Source organism: Oratosquilla oratoria, chromosome 21, assembly GCF_046742065.1.
Source record: "Oratosquilla oratoria isolate Oo_2021 chromosome 21, ASM4674206v1, whole genome shotgun sequence".
NCBI classification, from domain to species: Eukaryota; Metazoa; Arthropoda; class Malacostraca; order Stomatopoda; family Squillidae; genus Oratosquilla; species Oratosquilla oratoria.
Genome location: NC_134797.1, coordinates 18,688,944 through 18,707,540, shown reverse-complemented (window position 1 = coordinate 18,707,540; position 18,597 = coordinate 18,688,944). Strand labels below are relative to the sequence as shown.

General features: G+C 47.0%; 1 protein-coding gene across 16 annotated transcripts in view; it reads right to left on the bottom strand.

Moving 5' to 3' along the window:
• Positions 1–18,597, bottom strand: part of gek (serine/threonine-protein kinase gek) — a 320,798-nt gene that overhangs the window by 287,567 nt on the left and 14,634 nt on the right. The gene's annotated exons all lie outside the window — the stretch shown is intronic.

Below are 18,597 nucleotides of genomic sequence, written 5' to 3'. Positions count from 1 at the left end.
TGGTGGAGAGAGAGATAGAGAGAGAGAGGTGCCGCCGCCGCCCGGGGCCCGGGGCCGCCGATAACACCAAACCGGTTCCCTGCGAATCGATGTAACCGGACTCGGAGTCGAGCTCCTCCTCCTCCTCCTCCTGAGCGCAGCAGAGTCCTACTGCTCAGATTTTATTCTGGCGATAATCGCCAACCGATTTCATTCATATTCTGTACATGCCGCTCTCTGTTTCGAGGTGGTGGTGATGCCAGACAGGGGATGGGGGATAAGAATACCATACATGTCTTCCCTTCCGCAGAACTATCTCGTTCATCTCGAGGACACGCCCTCGACAGTTACAGTATACTGCACATGTCACCCAACCCCTTCCGTCCCAAGAGGTACTTTTCCTTCCATTCTGACTGCCGCTAGGGGATTTTATTAATTTTTCATGAAACCCCAAGAAATACAAGTTTAACGTGACTATGTACTGCTTCATTCCTGAGTACTACAGCGGTCGACGTCTCCTGTCTTAGGAAACTATTTCTCTGTCAATTTCAATACGAATAGAACACATTACGTCATAAATAGTCACTGACGTCATAAAACTAAAACCCGAAGATACTGGGCCCCGGGGGGACACTTGGCCCTGTGGAAGCAAATGTACAACTCTGCACGTTGGTAGCTATGAAGGAGTCCTAACGGATGTCGCGCCTCGCCCCCCCCCCTCCCCTCCTTAATTCAATTATGTAAATACAACTTTCGTTCGGACGTCTTTTTCTATCATTCCCCATCACAAGATTGCCTTTAATATAATCGAAACAATACAGAATATATTTACGTGACATCAATAAGAACAATCTTGAAATATTTAAGCCATAAAAGCAGGTTTTGAAGATCGTCAAGAATTTTCTTTCTTCTGGCTGGCGCAAGGACACTTTCATTCAGTAAAAAAAAAAAAAAAAAATCAATAAATAAATGAAGTAAATAAATAGAATAAATAGATCCTTATGCTAATTTTAAGGATTTTGTTCTAAGGTCATTCCATTCCATTCCCTCCACAGGGACCAACGACAGCTACCTCCTACATATGACGATCCTTCGAAGTGGACGTCAGAGAGAACTATGCCCTCACCGCCGATTTACAACTCCCTCGCCTGGGGGTGCAGTCTCGTGGGCTGCTACTCGGTCTCCGGGCTGAGCTCAGGATATCAATCAACTTCTACTCTTCTCTTCTATTTTTTCGCATAAAGTGGGCTGACAAACGGCGAATATTTTCAGTCTCCTAATAGAAAAAGACCAACATTTCTTCCCAGAGAGATCCATGGAAGGCACCAAGAACCGTTGCATGATTTTGTGGGTTTCCAGTTAGCGGAACTCGAAGTAACATTTGTCCATTCATCCAAGAAAAGATGACTCAAATTCTACCCTCCACTGTGCACAACGTAATGGTTAGATTGAGAGCGAGTTTGTAAAATTAAACATTAATATTCGTGGATATAACTGATTCTGTCTTGACTGCCCGCTTCGATGATGTTCTGGCCGACTCCAAACGATTCTATTCAGAGGATCCCCGTTTCGTAGTGGTTCACATGTGTGGCTACACCCCTTGCAACCGAGGGAGCACCATGGAGATGAATAAAACAGTCTGGCGTCAACCAAAGACTGTGAATAAAAAAACTAAAATTCCGCCAGCTACTCAAGCTTTGTTTTGGAGGCTTCCAGGCCATTCTCGACTTTCCATCTCATTTTCCTAACGCATGCGCACTGGACTACATCTGAGGAACCCGGAGAGGTTCGCGGAAGAGGGGTGGACAAGAAACGACCGAGCTCCCGAGGCATGTCGAAGGCTTTCTTCGCGAGCCAACTTCGGGGGCTGTTCCGCGGCGCCAAATTCCCCGAAGACGAAAACTACGAAGTCGCAAGAAAATAAACAAAACACACGGCTACAGTCCTTCCTCGTAAATCAGCCCCCACGCGCTGACTCTTTGTCCCCGTCATTAACGCTGAAACTAATGCAACCTCCTGTTTGTCAGTCGTCAACACTAACACCCGGCAATGGTATTATAGCAAAACTGTAATAGTTATGAGTTAGTCGTCATCACGCAAGGAACCAAAACTATTTACTGGAGAGAGAGAGAGAGAGAGATTTCGCTGTCCAGGGGCCAAATAGGCGCTCTGCTGAGCACTTTCGACACCTGTGCCGCATTTTGGTACCGCGGCGTCCACCACCGGGAGTCGGAGCCGGATCCCGGAAAGACGTACATCCTGTGTGACGTCATAACAAGCCTGGCGTCGTTTGCAACCGCCGCCAAACATTGTGGAGTCCAGCAAACTGCTTATCCATGTCCCGACACCGGCGTGTTTGGTGAGTTCAGATCAATTTCTTCCAGGATTCTTTATAAAGCCTCCCTCGCTGAATGCAAATCTGGTTGACGGCGGTGTTACGGTGTTGGGATTTGGTCATCCATCACTGAGTTTACAGCGAACTTCCTGGATCCAGCGAGGATGTAATGGCTGTTACCGAAAGAGGTCCGGAGGAAGAGGGGGGGAGGCACATATTGTGTGTGTGTGTGTGTGTGTGTGTGTGTGTGTGTGTAAGAGAGAGAGAGAGTTTTGTGGGGCAGTGTATAGCGTTCCTATACAAGACCCGAGAATCCCGGGTTAAATTGTCGGCAAGTGCTAAACAACTGTTCAAGTCGTACTTAGATGGCTTCCCAACCCTTCCCTGCAATGACAGGCAGCATCAAAGGCGCAGCATACCAGCGTTACATTTAAGTGTTGGTGGTACCTCATCCTTCATTAGAATCACGGGACTCGTGACTGCACCTCCTCCCAGACTTACCAAACTCAGTCAGGGCATTCCAATGTCGAAAGAGCCTCACTATCCTAAGCACCACGTAAGTGCTTGGTAAGCATATACTGACGCGATAAGGAGTGTCCAGGATTAAAAGTGCTATTATCTGTATAATGTCACATCCGAAGCAGTGACGTAGCTACGGGGGGGGGGATCCACTCCTGTCGGCACTTTTTGGGGGGCGGCATTTTGACGTTAATCAGCCTCTCACAGTTGTAATTTTAAAGGATTTAATTCAATTTTCAATCTATTGCAATTCCCTCTGCGGAGGGTCGGCAAAAACACTAGCTAGTAGTCACGCCATTGCACGGAAACCTTTTGTGGGTTTCAGGCGTCTGCATCCGCCACGCAAGTCTTTGTACAAAGTTGCACTATATCAAGTTTTGTACATGGACTTGTACTTGCCCTGGCATGTGGTTCAAACACGAGCTAATGACGCTGGTTCCAAGCTCTGTTGACAACCGCAGCCCCGTTTCAAGATGTTCGATAGCGGTACTACACGTACTTCGCACCATTCACATCTTACCAGGCTGGATATCGAAGAGAGTTGCAGAAACTGTATCGTCCTTCAAGGGACAGGCGGGCGGTCCTGCAGTAGTCTCTCATGGCTGAGACAATACATACAAAGGATTACAAAAGGAGGATCATGCCGACAGGAGACCTTTTGGTCCATAACTAGGTCGAATACGAAAAAATAAATATAAATAAAATTATAATAAATGATAATAAACAAAATACACAAAAAATACTTTCACACATACACACGTCTGCTGAAATAAGAAGACCCAATGACACCATTCACAGATTTTACTCTGGCTAAGGCAAGGCAATTTCATCTTACTCAAACGAGAGCAGAGTCCCTGGGGGTAAGACGGGTTACGGCTGTCTCGAATTATTCTAATGGCAGCCTTACCTCCGCCCACTGGGTCCTCCTACCCTAGGTTGAGTAAAACAAGTTTGTCTGTTTGCAGTCGCAAAGGAGGACAGAGGTATCGATCGAGTCCTTGTTCAGCATGTGGCCCACCCGCCGTTCAGCTCATTTAATTTTATTTCAACCTTGTTATCATATTGTTGTTTCCTTTCGTTTGTTCTATGTGCAATACCTATTCTCGCCGTCAAAATGCCTCTCGACCGTGTTACGGTTTAAAATGTGCAAATACATTTGTTGACAGCTACTTTTTTTTTAAATGCAAGTCATCAGCAATCACGACTACGATACGTTCTCCACGCAGCAATTGCAGCACATGTTACTCCCGCACAAAGACAAACAACAATCAGCAATCGACATTACATTTGCGAGGTGAAACTTTAGACCCCGACTGTACAGGACTTCAACGGGCCGAAGGGGTCAAACTGGTATATCGACTCAAGGCTGGTACCGGAAAGGGGCCGCCGCTTCATGAGACCTGCCGTGCCCAAAAAACGGCCACCTATTGATAAGCCAGCTCATTGGCCACCGGTAACTACCCCGAGAGTATGAACTACGTGAGGGGAAAACCTGACAAGAAGCAGGACATGAATCGCTCGCCCGATCTGCTCCTTGTCCACTCGAAGTCTGTCATTCGAGTCTTTTCCGAAAGTAAGGGGGCTTTGCATAATAATAAACGAGCATTGCTTCGGTTATTTATGAACTATAAAGGGTAACAGCAATGGTGGCGCCAAGTGCCAAAACGGGCCAGGCTGTCAGTGCAGCTGCAGTTCCTCCTCCTCCTCGTCCTCCTCCTACAGCTGTTCCTGCTGCTGCTGCAGTTCCTCACCCTCTAAGCCAAGCTGACAAGTTGGATGGCAGTGCTGCCACTGCAAAGAGCGGGGCTCTGCTATGAGCCTAGTGCCAGTCGAGGTGCTAGACACACTGGGTACTGGTGGCAGTGACGATGGTGGAGGAAGGAGAGGATGGTGAAGGAAGGGGTCTTGATGACAGTGGAGGGTGGTGGTATGTGGTTGCGACAGTAGTGGAAGTAGTTGGGGTGGTGCTATTAGTGGTGGTGGTAGAGGTGATGGTAATGGTGGTGGAAGAGATGGTGACAGAGGTGTGGCGGTGGTTATGGGTTTAAGTTGCTGGACGAGGGTGCTGCAGGATGGTGGCGGCAGTGGTGGTGCTTGTTATGGATGGTGGTTGTTGGTTCAGGCCGGTGTTGGTGGTGTAAATTGATGCCTGGTGCTAATGGAGCCGGTGGAGGGTTGAAGTGACGGGGAAGGGTAGGGGTGGTGATCATGGTGATGATGATTATGGTGGTGATCATGGTGATGATGATTATGGTGGTGGTAAAGGTGGTGAACATGGTGGTATTGTTACTGATGGTGGCGTTGATGGTGGTGGGAGTTGCTGACGTCGTGAATGAGGTGTTGTCGTCGTTGGCCTTGATGGTGGCATACTGTGACACTGGTGCAGATCGGTGGTGCAGGTGGCAGTGGTGAAAAAGGGGTCGTGTGTGTGTGTGTGTGTGTGTGTGTGTGTGTGTGTGTGTGTGTGTGTGTGTGTGTGTGTGTGTGTGTGTGTGTGTGTGTGTTGGGGCATTGTCACAAGTTGAAAAAAGATGGTGGCACGAATCTAGTTCAGCTTAAAGCAAAACCAATAAACCCGGGACTAGACCCGTGCCTTCCTTATATATATATATATATATATATATATATATATATATATATATATATATATATATATATATATATATATATATATATATATATCACATATAGCTTGGGTGTCTAACGGCTATCAATATTGGAAGCACCGATGCTGGTGGTGGGAAGATGGTGGATGTTGGTGATGGTGTTGTAGATATGGTGGTAGTGGAGGTGAGGAAAGGTGTCGTCGTGTTGGTGCGCGCGAACGGCGAGAGAGAACGAACGGTCCAAGCTGTTACTGAGGGCGGAGGGGTGGCGGTTGCTGCTGCTGATAACGGTGGTGGTGGTGGTTGTTGTTGTTGTTGGTGGTGGTGGCAGTGCTGGCTGAGGAAACTGGTGGGAGCCTAATGGTGGGAGTGGTGGCTGAGGAAACTGGTGGGAATGGTGGTGGCAGAAACACAACAGAGCAGAGGGTCTCCGCGCTAAGCCCGTTCAACACGGCGGCGGCGGCGTCACACTTTCGCACACAAAATATCGTGGCCGTCACTGTGGATTCTATTCAGTCCACGACTGGATCCGTGGGAGGATCTCAATAGAGCGAGACGTCCGCCCGCCCGTCTTCGTCCCGCCCCACCCCTTCCGCTGAATAAAATCGCCTGGGGACAGCAAGTCCAAAAATGACGTTACCCTGTTGAAGGTGTCAGGGGTGGAGGCGCGGCGTCTGAAGGCAGCTGCTGCTGCTGCTGCAGTGTTGGTCGGTCGGTCGGTCGGAGCAGCGATGACGTCACAATGATGACGTCACGCCTTGGTACACCACTTTGATCTCAATCCTCGCCCATATGAGGTGCTCGGCCGATTTAGCTCAATGAAGACCTTTGCAGATTGCTCTGGTGACGAACGACCGCACGAAATCGAATCGGCCAATGGCTCAATGCTCGGAAACAAAATTCGAACCGGGAACTATATCATTTCGTTCTCGTCGCAACGGACAATTATTCTATTCCTCTGTGGGAATCGACTGTGAACGAAACTGGAAGGGAGCGAGACCCCCACGGTCTTCCGCGTCATTCACGACCGTCCGTCCAACCAACTACCGCTCCCCAAACCCCAGGAACCAAAATATGCCAAACGCTTGACTGAGCCAGCCAACCAGCCAGCCAGCCAGCCAGCGGTCTTTATTGTTATTACTGCCTCCCGTTCTCAGTTCGTGGGCGGAAGGCCACGTCGTTCTGCCTTCTTCCCTCCATTCAGCTTTATTCAGCAGCAGCAGCAGGAAGAACAACCACCTACGTGGGGACCCAACATCCGCCTCTCCCTGGGTGTGGCGGCGGCAGCGGCAGCAGCAGCAGCAGCTGTACTTCACTAGCGACTCTATCACTGGGGATGGAAGTGGAGTCACAGAAGTGCTAAAGGGGATTTTCAAGGAGGGCTGCATAAAAAGTTAAACAAAGTTAATAGTAATCATCATTCTTTTTTCTTCTGTTGGAGATCTCCGATTATAAAAGAATGCTGCGCGCTGTTCCGTAGGGGTGTCGCTTATAAGGGCCCATACTTCGAGGTGGAGGAGCAGAACCCCCGGGGTATCATGTCCCGTTTATCCAGTTTCAGATGTACGCCACGCTGGTTGACTACATACACACTACGCATAACTGGGTGATCAACACAAATAATGTCTGTAAATTAAATATGAACTTTTACTTTAAGTCAATCAAGACAAAGGGGAGATAAAGTGACAGAGAAACGAGACGAAAGAGAGAGGAAAAGAAAAGCAAGCAAGCAAGCATGGAAGGAAAGAGAGGCATGAGAGGGAGAGAAGGTGGGAGAGAGTAGGAGGAGACTTAGAATTACTTGTTTGACAATCCCGTACCATTCAAGTGAATTCACTACATGCGCGGCATGTCGTAGCGCAGACCGACCCTGCGCGTCACCGGCCCGCCGCGCCGCCACCGCGCCTGTCCAACAACAAGGTGTGCATTCACTCATTCATTCCTGCCGCACCATCTGGTCACCGGCGAAGCCATCGACGACCAGCAGCACACTGCAACCTTGTCCTTCCTGCACGCTGGAGCATCGCAACAAGTTCGATGTGCTCAACCTCTTTCTACAGTGATGCCATTCATATTCTCTATCTTTAGAGGTCGAGGGATGGGGGTGAGCAAAGGTCCGAACAAATCAGAAAGGATGAGTCACCGCATTGAAGGGATGAGCTCTTCAGGGTTCGAGGTACTACATTCGGCGGCCCAATACAATCATTTACCTTCAGACTTGAGACTTTTTCACAATTGTGTGTGTGTGTGTGTGTGTGTATATATATATATATATATATATATATATATATATATATATATATATATATATACACACACACACTGTTGGAGAGAACACACACACACACAATCTTTCTTGCTTATTGGTGACAAATCATATACAACCAGTACTGCCATTATATTTTGCCTTTGTAACTGTTTCGTGTACTTTCCCCAGTTCCAATACACACTTCTTAGCATTGAAATTCATTTTCCACACTTGGCTCCGTATTGAGACGCATGATCTTTTACTTCCGAAACCACGGCTAAAATTGCTGACAGCTCCGGTCATCAAGAAAGAAGTCTTTCATATTTCCCTCACATAATTCAACTAGTTTCAATGTTGTGTTGATTATCTCCCCATGACCTCTGACCTCAACTTACAATCATTTCCAATAGCCACGTCCCTCCCTTTTAGTTGCACTAAAATCTTCTATTTCATCTTGTGGATCAGAGCCACTTCCCACAACTGTTGAAACGATTTCTCTGTCCTTCATGTAACGAGGTCCCCTTTCCATCCAAAGAGTATGACTATGATTTTTATTATATTTATATCTCTAACAAGCATTTCCAGATCTTTCCGTATCTTCGCTAATTCTCTTTTACTCATTTTCTTGTTGTTGGAGATTTCAATTTAAAATATCCTTCATAAGTTTTCCTTTATCCCTTTGCCCGTCGACTCTGGACCATACGAGTAAAACTACTGGTCAATACACTTTTTGAGAGGAGGAAATGGAAGAATACGAGGAAACAGAAGATGAAGAAGAAGAAAAGAATGTTAGGAAGTTGCTCTGACTGCTAGTCCTCACTCCTCGGTCCTCACCCCTCTTCCCTCACCTCACCGTCTCACGACCTTTGACCCCTGAGGCCCCCCAAGGGAATAGCTTGTGGGGCCAGCTGTGTGACTCATGTGCCGCCCGGCTGCGTCGGACGGCCCACGGGTGGGACAAAGCCTCCTTGAGGAACTCACGTGCAGTACCATCAATTCCAGCAATTACTCAACCAGAACCTCGCCTGACCACGTGATGATGAACTCTCTGTCTTCGTGAGACAGCGGCGTAAGAATGTTTTGCGTCCTACTTCCCACGTATCACACTTGACCTCACGCCAATTAGAAGTACGGATCATGACCTGCCTGCGTATATAAAGACCAGACGAACACCAAAGATTTAAATCGCATCATAACCAACACAGCGCTCGCAGAGGTCAGACGTCGCTCTCCGCTCCAGCACACTCAACAAGCGCCCAGCAATCTTCGCCGGCCGGTGGCGGCGAGGAGACTTTTCTCCTTTGCTGCTGCCGGTCTGGCAAGACTGACCTCTTCGTTGGCGTCGGCAGGCGGGTTTACACCAAAGACAAATACACACATTTCCCAAGTCACGTAACTCTCTGCTTTCAGATTTGTGCTTGGAAGAAAAGAGATACACGCACACTTGCTCGCTGGCTTAGCAGAGGCCCTTAATCCAACTCTGATTCAGAGCCCTTAACTCTTCGCCGGCTGGTCATGGGAGAGAAATTGGGGAGCCTCTCTTGTCGACCGGCCCGCACCCACGCCCTGGCCTCTTCGCTGACGCTGGCGAGCGGGTTTACACTTATGACATTTACACACAATTCCCAAGTCACATAATTCTCTGCTTTCAGAGTTGTGCTTGGAAGAAGAAAGATAAAACAACACTCGCCCGCCTGCCCACCCACCTTCGCACCGCCATTGCATCCACTCTCCTGACAACGCTTCGGATATCGCCCAAGCCTAAACCTGAGGCTAAACAGGAACGCTCATACCAATAACTTGTCAGGGTACTGTATTCTGCAACCATGCCATAAGGCAAGCAAATCTTACAGTATTTTGGAACTTGACATCCTTATAAATGGCAGTCTACATTCTTGGCATTTCTAAAAACAGCCTCAGCCTTCTTTCAGGACTCCTGGTGTAAAAGTATATTTTCTTGCTACACATTATCTTATTTGGAACATATCTATGATTTATCATGACAAACCTATTACTATATCACTCAAAAAGCTTCCATATATAAAACTATCTTTACCTTCTATCCTTTAAAAATTTAATTGAATACACAATGAATCACCACTACCCTTACCTCATTAAGCCCGAATCTTCCAACATTTCTTTAATTCCAACTTTCTATCAATCCCAGACCTAATTTTTGTTGTTGTTGTACCAACACCAAATATCATAATAATGAGGTAGTTATAGTGCACCTAGTTATCATTCTTAATGCATTGTATTGTGTTATTTGTGTGATGTCTTTGTTTTCTTGATAGTAGGGAACCATGCTGTGTAGACATAATCAAGTGAGGTTATTATGAACAATTTGTATATGATTAATGTTTATTTCTGCTGGGCAAATATTGTGGTTGCTACTTATTACATTTTCAATGTTGTTCTTGATGTGTGGGGTGAAGGTAATGTGCATATCACAAGTGAGGTATAGGATTTATGGTTTTTGTTCAAAGTAAGAGAGTGGCCATTAATTTTGCCTCTTATGTGTTTCTCTGACTTACAGTTGTCTGGAGTACGCAATGTCACTGATGACTTCTCAGGGAGAGGCTACTATTCTGTTTTGTCTAGATATGTCTGGGTATTTTTGCCAGCTGTTCTGTAGTTCCTGTGGTAAGCTAGTAATAACAATAATACATACATATACCAAGGACTTTTTCCACCTTATACAAGGGAGGTAGCCAAAGTCTAAAGGTATAATTCCACTCCCACCCATTCCATCCCCACCCACTCCACTCCCATTAACCATCCCCCCTCCCTCCCAAATTCATGGACAAAATTACAACAATAACTCTTGTATAATAAAATAAATTAAACTGCCTCCCAACACCTCACAGAAAAAAACATACAAATCTTTATTATCTACCAGATTCTATAACCCACATATTTTCAATACATTCCTAACCTCTTGTCTCCAATGTGGCTACTGCTTTCACCCATCCATCCTCGCTATTCATTACTACCGTACTATTTCTTTTATCATCCTATAATTTCTTCAGACTTCATTCTTCCCCCTTTGTCTTCAACATCTATGTATATCCCCTGTGTAACCTCTGATGGGATTTCCGAAGCCAAGTAATGTGGACACTGATAAGATAATCAGACAAACGATAAGGTTCACTGCCATGAAGAAAAAATATATACTGTACAGCCAAATGACAAGACTGAAGACAACATTTGTGGCCCCTGAAAATGTAAGCTGTACATGATTTTTTTTACATTGGAAATCACCACCCACATTTTTGCATTAAATTTTCTAAACTAAAAGTATATGCTAGACTGGTGCGTAGAACAGCAGGCTGATGAGCAGAAAATTAATGGTTCATGGCCTGAGTGGCAACTGTCCCTGTCCTTGTACTTTCAGCTGATGACACAGAAATAGTCCCAAACTAATACAAGACGAACAAGAATCCAATGTTTCTTCCCAGAGAGATCTATGGGAGGGCCCAAGAACTATTCACATCTATTGTGGGACTGTGGGTTACCTCTCAATGATACTTGGGGCAACAATTATCATTACTGTGTAGACTGAGGTGCTCAGTTACATGGTTGCACCTGAGGCAGCTGGAGTCTGTTGCTGGGCCAATTCTGCATTGGTACCTGACAATGGAGTGATGACTTGAATGCAGATACCAATGTGGTTAATTATGGGAGTGACTTCTCAGTTAAGTTAATATCTTGGGAAGCCTGATGAAATACAGTACTTGCAGGTCTATTTTGGAGTGCCCATTTTGTGATCTTGGTGTGTATGCATTCTTTCATGGATACTGTAGGGCATCAAGTAGAGGTTATTATAGAAGTATGTTGCTCTTTTTCTATTCATAAGAGGTGGGAGGGTTCAAGTGCTCTTGCACATATTTGTGTTCCTATAATTCTCATGTGCTGCTACATGGGAAGGATCTTGGTTTCCAAATGGATATTATATATATATATGACATACTGTGCAGCCAGTATATATCTTATATATCTTACCTGCTTTATTCTGTTGTTTATATGTCTTTGTTTTCTTATGCATACTTTGTAGAAGTAGCAGATACACAGTAACCAGTGTTTCTGCTGTCAAAATCCTTTTTGTTATGTTTTTTGTAGGATATTTTAACTTTTATGAGTTGTATGTATACAGTGCTTAGTACTTATTTCTTTTATCCAAATCCAGCACCTGCCACTGGTCATGTACGGTTTATTGCTGGTCATCTGTTAGGTCTCTGATGTGAGGGTTGAAGGTCACCTGTGTATCAAAAGTGAGGCCACAATTTCAGGGTTTTTGTCTAGTAGGAGAGATTGGCCATTTTGTCTGACTGTTGGACATTTTGAAAATGTGCCAACCCTTCTCTATTACTGCTATGCATTTCATTTTTTTTTTAGGATGGAAGAACATGTAATAAAGAATAACAAGTATTTTGATTACAGCTCGAACATTTCCACCCTCCACTGACAACAATTTTCATAGCCTACCTTTGCGCCCTTCCTGGCACAAATACCTGCAAACCTCTCCCACAGGCCTGTTTTTCTATTTATAATACATAGCAGAGTCAAGTTTAACACAGTTTACATTAGGTGAGGTGCCCACGCGAGGCTGCATGTTCCTATTTGTGAAGGTTTATCTGCCCTCCTCCCCCAGCAGCCGTTTTAAGCCCAATACGGTGACGTATCACACACATTTTGTGATGGCTAAGATTAGCTAACAGGATTCACCTGAGGGGTGGTTAAAGGTCAAAACCGGATCCAAATCAATATAGACTTGGTTTCTATTGAGCCACACTCCTTGGCTGAAACGAAGAGCCTGGCGCTGGCCCGGACATGAACCTCAAGCGTCCGTCACCGCGTTGAAGGAATGAACCGTTCGTTCACCCGTACGCGTCGACTACTCCCGTCCTGTCCGCCCAACCTACCGCTGCGCCGCGCCATTACACTTCCGCTTGCCTTACGTCATCGCTATTTCCTTTCGGCAAGAGGCAGGGCTGCCACCAGGTGTGTCCTCTTTGGGGCATCCTGTCCTTTTAAGAGGCCCTGTTTTCCCGCCAATTTCTCTTACGACAAGTGAGAATGACAAATAATATGATGACTGCTAATGCGCGCTGTCATTACGAGTAAACATGAAAAATAAGACAAACAGTCTTGAACACAATTTTTACAAATTCCGTTGACGCCCTCCAGATTATCATTATTTATTTATATTTCCTTTTACTGTCAATGCCTTATTTTTACGTCTTTTTATACATGCTTCTGGCAACCCTGTTAGGAGGGGAGAGATCCGTGGGCGTGTTGGACCATCGCCGGAAACACATGTGATGACCTCACCTGCCGTGGCACCACCCGACGACTCGCCCCCCGGAGGACTTTTCCTTCCGTCCGTTGCCATCAACCTGTGGGTAGCCGGATTTCCCACTAACCCATTACAGGGAAAATAATCCCATCACAGCTTCTGCCCCCCCCCCCACGATTCCCACACTGGTTGGTTGGATAAGGGAGGGGTGGGGAGGGACTGGGGGGCGGTGCCCATCGCTACTTTCTGAGCTAGTCCACCTGGTAGGATCAAAATGAAAAACACCGGTAAACTGGTCTCACATTCCACATTCAGTTCCTCCCTCGGGATGGTCACAGAGAATGACAGGGTTATCAACACCCTGATCATTTAGAGAAAACAATTATTATGACTGCTAAATGAAGAGCTATGGGGCGGGAGTGAGAGGTGCTATTACGAGAATGAATCATGGAGGAACACACATCGAGGTTTTAAATTCACATGGACAAAACCTAAGCTTAAACGTGTGCATGTATATAATACATATATAATTTCACACGACCTTGCCATGGACCCAGAGGTCTCCCGTTGGTATGTATAATTATCATTGTAACACTCTTAAGCCCCGGGAGTCGCACATTCAAGGTTCTCGTCAGATGTGAATTTGAAAAGCTGGAAGACGATGTCTTCGCTTACAGCATTCTACACTTCCCTAAGTCTGCAATTCAACAATGTGTGTCTAATATTCGTATTCTAGGTTTAACTTCTCTTAGTTCGTCATTCAGCTTCTCAATGTACGGTGCAAAGGGGATTTGACATTTGGAGATTCGAAACAAAGATCGTAACCCAAGTCGTTTCTACTCAAACGAACTCACTTGAGTGGCGTACGAGGTGTGACAGAAGGGGCTTTGGTTGATTGTAAGGTCGCAAACTTCCGAGCTGTAAAACAAAATGAATACCGAACGCCTAGAGTTTGGTCGGCCGACAAAAATAAAATAAATAAATACAATATTTACTGAACAAGAAGCAATTATTCTTTGGATGTATTTGGGACGAAAACCATTGCAACGCAAGTTCGTTAGTTGGCATTCTTCCGCCAGACGAGACTTTTCTATAGTATGGCCATAGTCCAAGAAGACACTCACTACCACGCCCATTTAAACTACGCCCACTAGTCCCGTCGCTCGCAACCACATCTACTTTCAAGAAGTCACGTAATAAATTTCTCTGTCCGAATGAGCAGTGCTCCCCATTCCGTTCCTTGCACATGTGGCAGACTGGGCCCTTGTCGCATCTTCTAATAATCTCTCAATGACGGCTTGTCCCAACTCGCGTGTAGCGCCCGTCCTCTGTGTCATCCGTACTTCCCTTCAAAAACTATCTTTCTATACCAAGGGCTCCCCCCCCCCACCATTACCAGGGAGGTAGCCTAGTCGAAAGGCATATACCCACTCCCACCCATTCCACTCCCCTCCACTTCCCTATCCCCTTCCACATTTTAGCTCCTCATGGACGACAGGTCATCCCTGTATCCCGCCCACTGCCTTAGGTCAGAAGTAGTATAGTAGGACACAGCACATCCACAGCAAAACCGCTTCGCTTAATCGGCGACGCCCCCCCCCCCTCTCCGTCCCCACGTGCATAACCTAACGGGAATAAAAACCACTGCTAACATTTCCCTTTACAGTGGAGATATCAGAAGCGGGTTACTTTGGCCCATTGACGCCTGGCTTCGACCGAAGCTAACATGCCCTCGCCACCCTATGCTGAGAGGATCGAACCGAAATCTTCCTATCCACGAGGCGGGGTCAAAGCCGAACGCGCCACAGCTGCAATTTTCCTTTTATCATTTGCCCGCACTGAATAAAACCACAAAACATTAATAACTAGTCTCCTTCGACGAGTGACGCACCTTCGTCTCTCGACTGACTACCCAACGAAACCTCAAGGTTAAAATTCCTCGTTAGCTTTACCGGCGGCGGCTCTGTGAAACCCCATTGCTATGACAATCACGAGCCTCTCCTTGTCCTTGAGCGGACCTCCACCTCACATGCTTGCATGTATGCATGCAAGCAAGCAAGCAAGCAAGCATGCACATGCAGTGGCCGTGCCGGCGCGGCGGAGGCTCCGAGCAGCCCTTGGCCTTCCTCCTACCTCTGTAGCCTTAGGGCGATGAGGCGGTTTTGGAAGGTTTGTTTACAGGACTGCCGCCTTCTTCCTAGAAGAAGAAGAACAGCCCCCCCCCTCCTCCCCTGTATTTCGCAGTTGATCTACATATGTTCTTCCCTCAGCTCTCGACTGTCTACTGATATGTCTCACCTGGACGATATGAATGTGTGCGTATGTAGTTACCTAATTGTAGTATACATGAGAGGTGCTACGCTCATCGTGGAATTTTGTCACTTATTCCCCAATTTGCATACATGGTGTGTGTGTGTGTTTACCTAGTATTTTACGGGAAGGGGGAGCTACGTTCGTGGTGTCCCGCTTCTGTATCTCGCCATATCTAATTTCCACTGTGTGTGGAAAGCTGTTCTTTTTCAGGTCCCTACTATAACTGTCCTTTTTGAGTTTCTTTTAATTTCTTCTTGTATTTCTCATATCCCAATTGATTAAGTCTTCTCTATCAAGGACTTCCATACCTCTCATGATTCTATAGATAGTCAACATGTCACCTCTTTCTCTTCTTTGTTCCAGGGTCGGTAATTTCAGTAACAATCTCTCCTCATATGACAGTTTTGATTGTGTGTGTGTGTGTGTGTGTGTGTGTGTGTGTGTGTGTGTGCGTGTGTCGAAGATAGGGAGGCAGACGTGACGATATACTGATACTGACCCTAATCATAGTGATTATAAGACAAAAATACTGATAACCATTGTTGCCTCATGTTTCTGACGAGAACCCTGTACAGCGGTGACAACGGTCCTCGGGCCCTCCCATAGATCTCTCTGGGAAGAAACGTTGGATTGTTGTCTGCGTTGTATTAGTGTCGGTCCGTTTCTGTGCCACGAGGTGCCAATTGTTGCTGTTACTGTACGAAGAAATGCAGGAAAAAGTCCACAGAGGTCTTGGGCCAGGTCCGGACTCGAATGGCAGTCCTCCAGGGCGGAGGCGCGGGTACTGAGAAGTTCTGAAGACGGTCAAGGGGGGGGGGGACGGTTCTCATCGACGTCCATCTTGCAGGACTAGACCGTACTTACCATTGGTACCATACCAAGAAATACCAACAATAATATTAACTACAATCATAATTACTATTAATTTACAAAATTCATAATATCTAACACAGACTCCTATTCAGCTGTAAGGGTTGCTTCCCTTGACTGTGATTCCCGCCTACCCCCACCCCGAATACAATGTGTCAACACCTGGACAATTTTCGACTACCCAATCTAAAAACCAGGGGCAATTTCAAAAATAGGAATGACAGTTCCAGAAAGAGACAGGACTCCAAGAGTGGAGTGGAGCTCTTCATTATAATTGGGGGTAAATATGGGGCAGACAACCCCCCCCCCCGTCGCCTAAATCACTCCCCGTTTCATGCGTCTCCCCCTCCCCCTCCTCCTGGCAGTTACTGCAACGACTCACTGACATTCGGGAATATACCCAATGATCACGATCACCGACAACAGAAGCCATAATGTATGTCTTGTCTTCCCACGCCACCTCTCTCCCAAAGCGCCAGCAGGTGCTTTCTCTGCCTTTCAAATATGCCGCCGGGCATGTTCATCCCGGCCGGCCCCTACCGCCACCAACACCCGAGTGGTTAGTAAGTGAACACCAAAGACAGTTGCGCACGTGACTGCACGAAGAAGAGGTTTACATCGCGTTTCCCTCTCGACTTAACCCGGTCGACTTTATTCAGCTGCATGGAATCACTGTCGGCCCAGAGGCGAACTACTTAGCTATGACGAACTCCCATGTAGGCTACGTTTTACGCTGCATAACGCTACTGGGTTCTATTCAGGCGCGGGAGGGCGTCACGGTAGTGAGGAGGATTAACATGAGATGCAGAAACAACATCCACCGGATCGATTACACTACATCACTTCCGCCGCCGCCGCCGCCGCCGCCGCCCGCGCCTTTCCTTTCCCGCGACATCGAACTCTGTCCACTCCACCCAACAACTCCTGGGTTGCAGGCGGCACCTACGCCTGACCCCCTTCAGTCGGGTGACTTTTATCCTGATGGTCATACCATTCCGGTTACTGCCATATGCTTCTCTTCGGCAGAGACGCGCAGACTCGAATCGAAAGAGAATCTGCTCTTTCCCGACTCAAGAACTCGCCCCTGCCCAAGAGGAACGCCCTGCAGCAGCAGCACCAAGAACAGAAACCAGGTGGAAAAAATACCTCGACCAACTGAAGGTGTTAAGAACGCTGAACCAACTTGGAGAGTGGGGCCACCACCACGACGGCGGCGGCGGCAGCAACAGCAGCAGGAGGCGGCAGGAGGAATGCAGTGGGCGATGGGGACGGAAAGGAGGAAGGCGAGATGGGCTGGCAGGAGAAATAGGGATAGGCAAGACCCAAGGGAGAAAGAGGGAGAGAGAGGGAGTGGGGGAAGGGGAGGGAGAGAGTGGGAGGGAGAGGGGAGAAGAGAGAGGAAGAGGGAGTGGGGTATGGGTGTGGGAACAGGAATAGAATTCGGCAAGCCCAGGATGGAGGGGAAAAGTAGAAGGGAGAACAAGAGAGAGGGAAAGCAGGAGGATGTGGGGGGGAGGGAGGGAGAGAGAGAGAGAGGAGGGGGAAGTGGGGTAAGGGCGTGGAAACGGGAGAGGAATTCGGCAAGCCCAGGGCGGAGGGGAAAAGTAGAAGGGGGGACATGAGGAGGAGGAGTAAAACAAATGTGTGGGGAAGAGAAAGAGAGGAAGGGACAGGAGGGAAAGGAAGGAGAGGAGGGAAAGACAATAAGAACGGGAAAAAAGGATGAGGAGAATGAAGAGGAGGGAGAGGAGAGAATAGTAGTAGGAGGAGGAGGAGGAGGGAGAAGAAAATAGGAATGGGAAAAAAGGACGAGGAGAAGGGACAGGAGAAGGGAGAGAAAAAGTAAAAGGAATGGAGGGAGAGGTGGAGCAGGGGGAAGGGATGGAGTGGAGAACGGTGGCGAGAAGAATGGACGGAAGGTGGAGAGAAGGAGGGCGTGGAAGAGAGGAGAAGGTGGGACAGGGATAGGAAAGGAGATGGAGAGGAGAACAATAAAAAGAACGAGGATTAGAAAGGAAATGATGTGGGGAGGAGGGAGAGGAGGGACAGGAGGATGGAAAAGAGAGAGCGGAGGAGGAAAAGGAAAGGAAGAGGAAGGAGCAGAATGAAGAGGCTGGATGAAGGGAGGGGATAAAGGGGGTGGAGGGCAATGGAGGAAAAGAGAAGAAGATGAAGAGGCAAAAGATGAGGAAAATAAGTAGGCGATTGCTTGCACCGTTTTCCCAACAATAAATACTTCTATCAATCCCCAAATAAATTAATCATAATTCACACATTTCTCCAGTTATTCTCACTAACATACCTTATTCAATCTTTCCTATCAGATGTCTTTCGATATCAGTACAAAATATGTATTGTACTTTTATTGTACTTTAACCTCTCAGCATGATATAAATCCTTCAAATAAATGTGAGAATCTTCAACACATTTC